This window comes from Pituophis catenifer, unplaced genomic scaffold (genome assembly GCF_029215685.1).
Source record: "Pituophis catenifer annectens isolate HBS135680 unplaced genomic scaffold, rPitCat1.0.hap2 SCAF_4, whole genome shotgun sequence".
In the NCBI taxonomy this organism is placed as follows: Eukaryota; Metazoa; Chordata; class Lepidosauria; order Squamata; family Colubridae; genus Pituophis; species Pituophis catenifer.
In genome coordinates this window covers 48,269,118-48,275,117 of record NW_027256884.1, presented here as the reverse complement: position 1 = coordinate 48,275,117, position 6,000 = coordinate 48,269,118, and positions in this window count along the sequence as shown.

Genomic DNA, 6,000 nt, shown 5'->3' with positions numbered 1-6,000 from the left:
AATCACATTATGTATATCAGTCGATTTCATCAAACATATGAAGTTCAGTTGTGGAAGGTGAGTATTATCTATATGCACAGCTGTTGTAGGAAGAAGAAAAGGGGAAATCATGAAAGGAAAAGTGAAGGAAAGAACTGATTTATTGTGAGTAGTGACGCAAACCAACAACGAAGAGTCTTATGAAATCTTCAAGTCTTCCAGATTTAATAACATGTAACCCCCTAAGTGTAATATACAATGCATCTCAACAATATGCCATTGCAATCTATATAAATAATTTTTATGCAAAAGAGCAGAGATTTCACACTCCAACACTTTGGAAGAGAAATGTCATTGCTTTGGAATTACAGAGCATTAAAGATGTATTTGAATGGGTTTGGCTGGAAGTTCTCCTACAGCTGATTTCCTAATTTGAAGAATACCCATTTTTATGTCCTTCACTCTTTCTGACTAATTTACGTTCACTCACTAATAAGATGGATGAAATACTTCTAAACAGATCTCTGATTTTTACAACTCAATAGCCCTCTGCTTCACTGAAACCTGCCTAAATGAGTCAATTGAGGATAGCAGCTTGCATATCCCAGGGTTTCAGAGGGCCAACAGAATTACAGAAACATCCGGTAAAAAGAAGGGAGGGAAGTCTCTCCTTTTATATCAACAATCGATGGTGCAAAAATGTAAACACACTAAAGAAATTCTGTGATGTGGGCTTAGAGACATTAACTATCAATTGCGAACTGTTTTATTCTCCATGAGAGTTTTCCCCATTCCTTCCATTTGCACTCTATGTTCATCCACAAGCTTGCATAAACAATGCATTACAAACTCTATCTGACCAGATTATGTGGGCTGAAGAAAAATATCCAGATTCACTCCTCATTATGTTAGGAGATTTCAACAGTGCTAACTTAAGCCAAGATCTACCGAAATACTTTCAGCATGTCAATTATCTTATTAGAGGCAAGAATACTTTAGACCAGGGGTGTCAAACTCAAGATCCATGGGCCAGATCCAGCCTGAGGGGGTGCTTAGATCTGGCCCGCAAGACCACCCTGTAAACAGCAAAGGTGTGGCCCATGGTGCCTCTGCATGTATGTCAGGGTTCCAAGTAACACCCCCAACAAAAGAAGAGTCTGAGGCTAGAAATTCCTCAAAGTTCCATTTTATTAGAGATGTCATATTGGCACATCTGGGAAAACCCGAATCTGAAAGCTTCCAGGTTTTCCCTACCCAAAAGAAAGTCCAAGTCCCTTTCCCTGCACCCACATGTCCATCACATGGCCCAATTAATGCACAGTCCCAACTGGAGATGCCTCCCAGTCACGCCACTCCAGGTGCAGGTCCGAATGTCCTTGACTCTCAGAGAAAGGAACGTTATTATGGCTAAATATCTCCACCACTCTATCTTATCCCCCCACCCAGTTTCCCATAGCATTAAGTGTGGCAGCCCTAAAGATCCAAAGAAAAAGACTTCCAGGGCTGACAATGTAGCCGCCCCCCTCAACTGATGATCGTGTCCTGCTACGAGAGGGACATAGGGGGTTAATGCAATATCCCCTAACCACCTCTTCCCCCCCAGGAGGACCCTTTGGCTTATCAGGGAATTTATCATGAAATTATTTCACTAATCTGTCTGCTTTTATGTCCCAGCTTTTAACCCAAGTAGTGTCATGCCCCTGTCAGAGTCTGAATCCAAGGGGGAAGATGAACAGCTGACAGAGAGTGAGAGAGTGGCTCTGTTGGCTGTGGAGGAAACTGGGGAAGGGCAAAGTCAGGTTGGGCAGAGCAGGGGAGAGGTAGAACAAGGGAGAGGGGGTTCAGATGAAGACCAAGGTCCACCCCATCCTCATCCTAGGGCACGCAGGGAAGAACGGAGAAGAGAGCAACGTGGGTTGCATGGCTTATGAGGGAGGAAAGGGCCCCAATTCCCTTCACTAGGCACACCTGGGGATGGAGTTTAAAGGAGAGGCAAATGGGAGGGGCAGTTGTCGGGAACAAATGCTGAGTTCATCTTGTGTTAACTGCTTTATCTGAGTTCCTGGCATCTTCCCAACTGGTTTGATTCACTGCCATGCTACTTCACTTCTGGGATTCCTTTTCTTGCTTGCCCTGCCGGATTAATTACCTCATCTTGCCTTGTTGGATCTATAGTTGGAAGTTTTCTGTTTATAATGCTTGGACTGGAGTATTTACAGCCAATGGCTGTTACAGTTTTGTGGGAGAGTTTTTCTCCAGACTGGAGAGTAAAAGGGATGTTGGGGGCAAAGTTGGAGCTAATAAAGGGACTCATACTTATTCTATGGCTGTGTTGCCTTTGTGCCACGCCTCGGGTCATCACAAGTAGCTTCAGACACAGTACCCTTTCCAATGAACTAAATACTGTAATCGACCTCTATACAATCTAGAGTCTAGAATTTTCAGAGTTCTGGTTCACATCGCAGTGAGATTGGACACGAAGAGCAGGTCTCCGCACTCTCGTGCCAAGTTCTCACTGTTGGTGGGCTCCGAAAGGAGCCAAAGCGGCCCTGTAGGAGTGGCAAAGCAAAGAGGGGTGCTCTGTGAGACCGCAGAGAGTCGCAACTCTCCTGCTGGACCCCGGGTTTCTTTTCTCTCTCAGCCACGACGAGAAGAGGCAGCCTAATGATGGCTGCCACGAAGCTGGAGCAATCAAGCAACATCTAAGACTGGTGCTGGAGCAGAGTTAGTGAACAGTGTCTGGAACTTGGTGAGAGGATTCTTTCTTACTTAAAACCTTACCTCAAAAGGAAACAGTCCAGGAAAAGAGAGGCTCACAACTATTTGCTAAAGCAGTGACTAAGCACTTTGAGAAAAACTTCGGAATTGAAAGGAAAGAATTAAGGGGAGAAAAGCAAAAAAAAAAAAAAAAAAAGAGTTAAAAATAGAGAAAATTGGACTTTTAAAGTGAGCAGCCGTTGTTCTGGAAAGGCATTTTAACAATACTGGAACTATTTACCTAAAAACTAAAACTATTACTATATTTGTCTTATTAAACTGGTTAACATTGAAATCTAAACTGAGAGTGCCATCTGCTGACGAAAAGAAAGTATAACATACACTTAAATCCTGGAAAATTCTGACAAGGATATGTTTTATCACCTACATCATGACTGCTGGAGATTTAAATATGAAAATAAGGAAGATTTTTTCATTAAAGAGACCCCTGAATGCTATTATACAAGATTGAATGCATAAAGAGGATTTAAGGAGGTTCTGGAAAGCTTTTGGGATTATTTAAAGGAACAGATTGATTAATTATGGAATACAAAATTTGTGAACATTGAATTCTTTTTGGAGAGGCTTGAATATATATAGTTTTTGGATTACTGGACAAGAGCAGGACTCATTAAAACAAGGCGAGATGTTACATCAGAGTGAAATGAGTGGAATTTGGGAAGAAATTGCATCAATGTTTCAAGACATCAAGGGCATTCTGATAAGAAACCACAAGGAGATTAAGAATTTAATACAAGGCATGGATGAAAAACTGGGAAATATTATACAAAGAAAAATGAGTGATCAAGACACCCAGAAAAAGAAGGAGCCAATTGAAAGAGCAGATGAAAAAGCAGAACAGATTAACCAGCAAACAAAGCAAGATGACAAAAAGGAGACAATAGCAAAAAGAACAATAACTGATGAAATAAACCAAGGGGAAAACATTTTAAGAGATTTAAAAAGGGAACCGGAGATGCAGGAAGACATTTTTGAAAGGGAGAAAGGGACGGGGTAGATATTTTGGAAGCTAGACAATGGAAAAGGGCAGAGATGGGAGAAATGTTTAAAATGAATAATCAGGACATAGATGCAGATAGGGATAAAGATCCAAGAGAGGGATATGGGAGGCAAATAAAAAAATGAACAATTAAAGCTTTAAAATGGGCAAGAGATGACGGATAGAAAGGATTTGTTCTTAAATATAATGATGGCATGATTAAAAGTTAGAATAGGGATACAAAATAGGAGAGAGGGGGAATATTAGTATACACATGTTTATACAATAAGATAAAAGCAGTAAGAGGGAAGATTAGAAATTGAACGATGGTATTATGTATGTTTAAACAATATTGTGATTGGCATTGGAATAACATATTGAAACATTGAACAATAAAATAATGAAAGTTTATAATGTAATACAAATATGTGTATTAACACTAGAACAGGGGTCTGCAACCTTAAACACTCAAAGAGCCATTTGGACCCATTTCCCACAGAAAAGAAAACACTGGGAGCCACAAAACCTGGGTGGGCATGGCCAACTCAACATCACTCCCACCCAGTCACATGACCCGCCCCAGCCATGCTTACCTGAGTTTTGTGGCTCCGGGTGTTTTCTGTGGGAAATGGGTCACTCTCTCTCTCTCCCCCTATCTCTCTCTTCTGTTTTTCCTCTCCCTCCCTCCCTCCCTCCCTCCCTCCCTCCCTCCCTCCCTCCCTCCCTCCTTTCTTTCTTTCTTTCTTTCTTTCTTTCTTTCTTTCTTTCCTTCTTTCTTTCTTTTTCTTTCTCTCCCCTTCTCTCTCAATCTTTTCCCTCTTTCCCCTCTCATTTCTCTCTCCCTCTCCCCCTCTCTCCCTTCTCTCCCATTTGTTTCTCTTTTTTCTCTCTCATTCTCTCCATCATTCTCTCACTTCTTTTTCTTTCCCTCATTTTTCTCTCTCTTTTTCTCCCTTTCATTTGCTTTTATCTTTTTCTTCTCCCTCTCCCTTTCTCCCTTTCTCCCTTTCTTTCTTTCTTTCTTTCTTTCTTTCTTTCTTTCTTTCTTTCTTTCTTTCTTTCTTTCTTTCTCTCCCCTTCTCTCTCAATCTTTTCCCTTTCCCCTCTCATTTCTCTCTCCCTCTCCCCCCCTCTCTCCCTTCTCTCCCATTTGTTTCTCTTTTTTCTCTCTCATTCTCTCCATCATTCTCTCACTTCTTTTTCTTTCCCTCATTTCTCTCTCTCTTTTTCTCCCTTTCATTTGCTTTTATCTTTTTCTTCTCCCTCTCCCTTTCTTTCTTTCTTTCTCTCTCCCTCCCCCTTCTCTCTGTTTCCCTCTCTTTTCCCTCTCTCATTCTTTCCCTCCAGCTCTCTCTCATTTCGCTCTCCCTCTCCCTCTCTCCCTTCTCTCTGATTTGTTTCTCTCTTTTTCCTCTCTCTCATTCTATCCCCCCATCATTTTCTCATTTCTCTCTTTTTCTTTTTCTTCCCTTTTCTCTCTCTCATCTCTCTCTCTCTTTCCCTCCCTCTTTCTCTCCCCCCCACTTTCTCTCTGTGTGTGTGCTCACTCTTGAACCATTTCCAAAAACAGGCAAGGTTTGGGGTTTTTTTTTCCCTGATGTTCTTTCTTCTTCTTTGGGTGCTTTTTACCATACGATTTAAAATCAAAAGTCTTTCAGGTTCCCAGATAAATGAAGCTAGAAGGCAAGGGCAATGACGGGGATGGAGACTCACTCCGAACAAGAGGGAAGCTCCCCTGTACTGGCCTCTCATCTCGTGGAGGCTTCTTCTGGCACTTCTTTGTCTTGCCCACACCTTGGTCACTTGGGGAGATGCGCAACTTGCTCTCCTCCCTGAGACGCTGGCTCGGCCTGGCTGCAGCAGATGCTCCGTGCTGTAATGGGCTCCAGGAGGAGGAGGGGATGCCGTCTCCCCCATTGTAAAGCACGCTTTTGCTGTGCTGTGCAAGACACTGCAAGAGCAGTGAGCAGGCCATTGGGTCTTCCCCCCACCACATGCTAAAGGAAAGACAGCTGGGCTTTCCCTTCCCTCCTATCCTTCCCCCTGTTCCCTTCAACCCACTCAATTCTACTTTGGGACAGAGAAGTGCATGCTAGAAACACGTGTGGGGCGATGTCAGAGCACGTCTTCTGACCCTCCGGCACTCGCCCGCAACTCTCCACGCTCCTCGATGCCCGGCTTGCTGAGGGGGGGAGATAAACTCTGATGCCTCTGCTGCCCCTCCCCCTCCACGGCCCCAGCCATTGCTGCCTGGGGAAGGCACA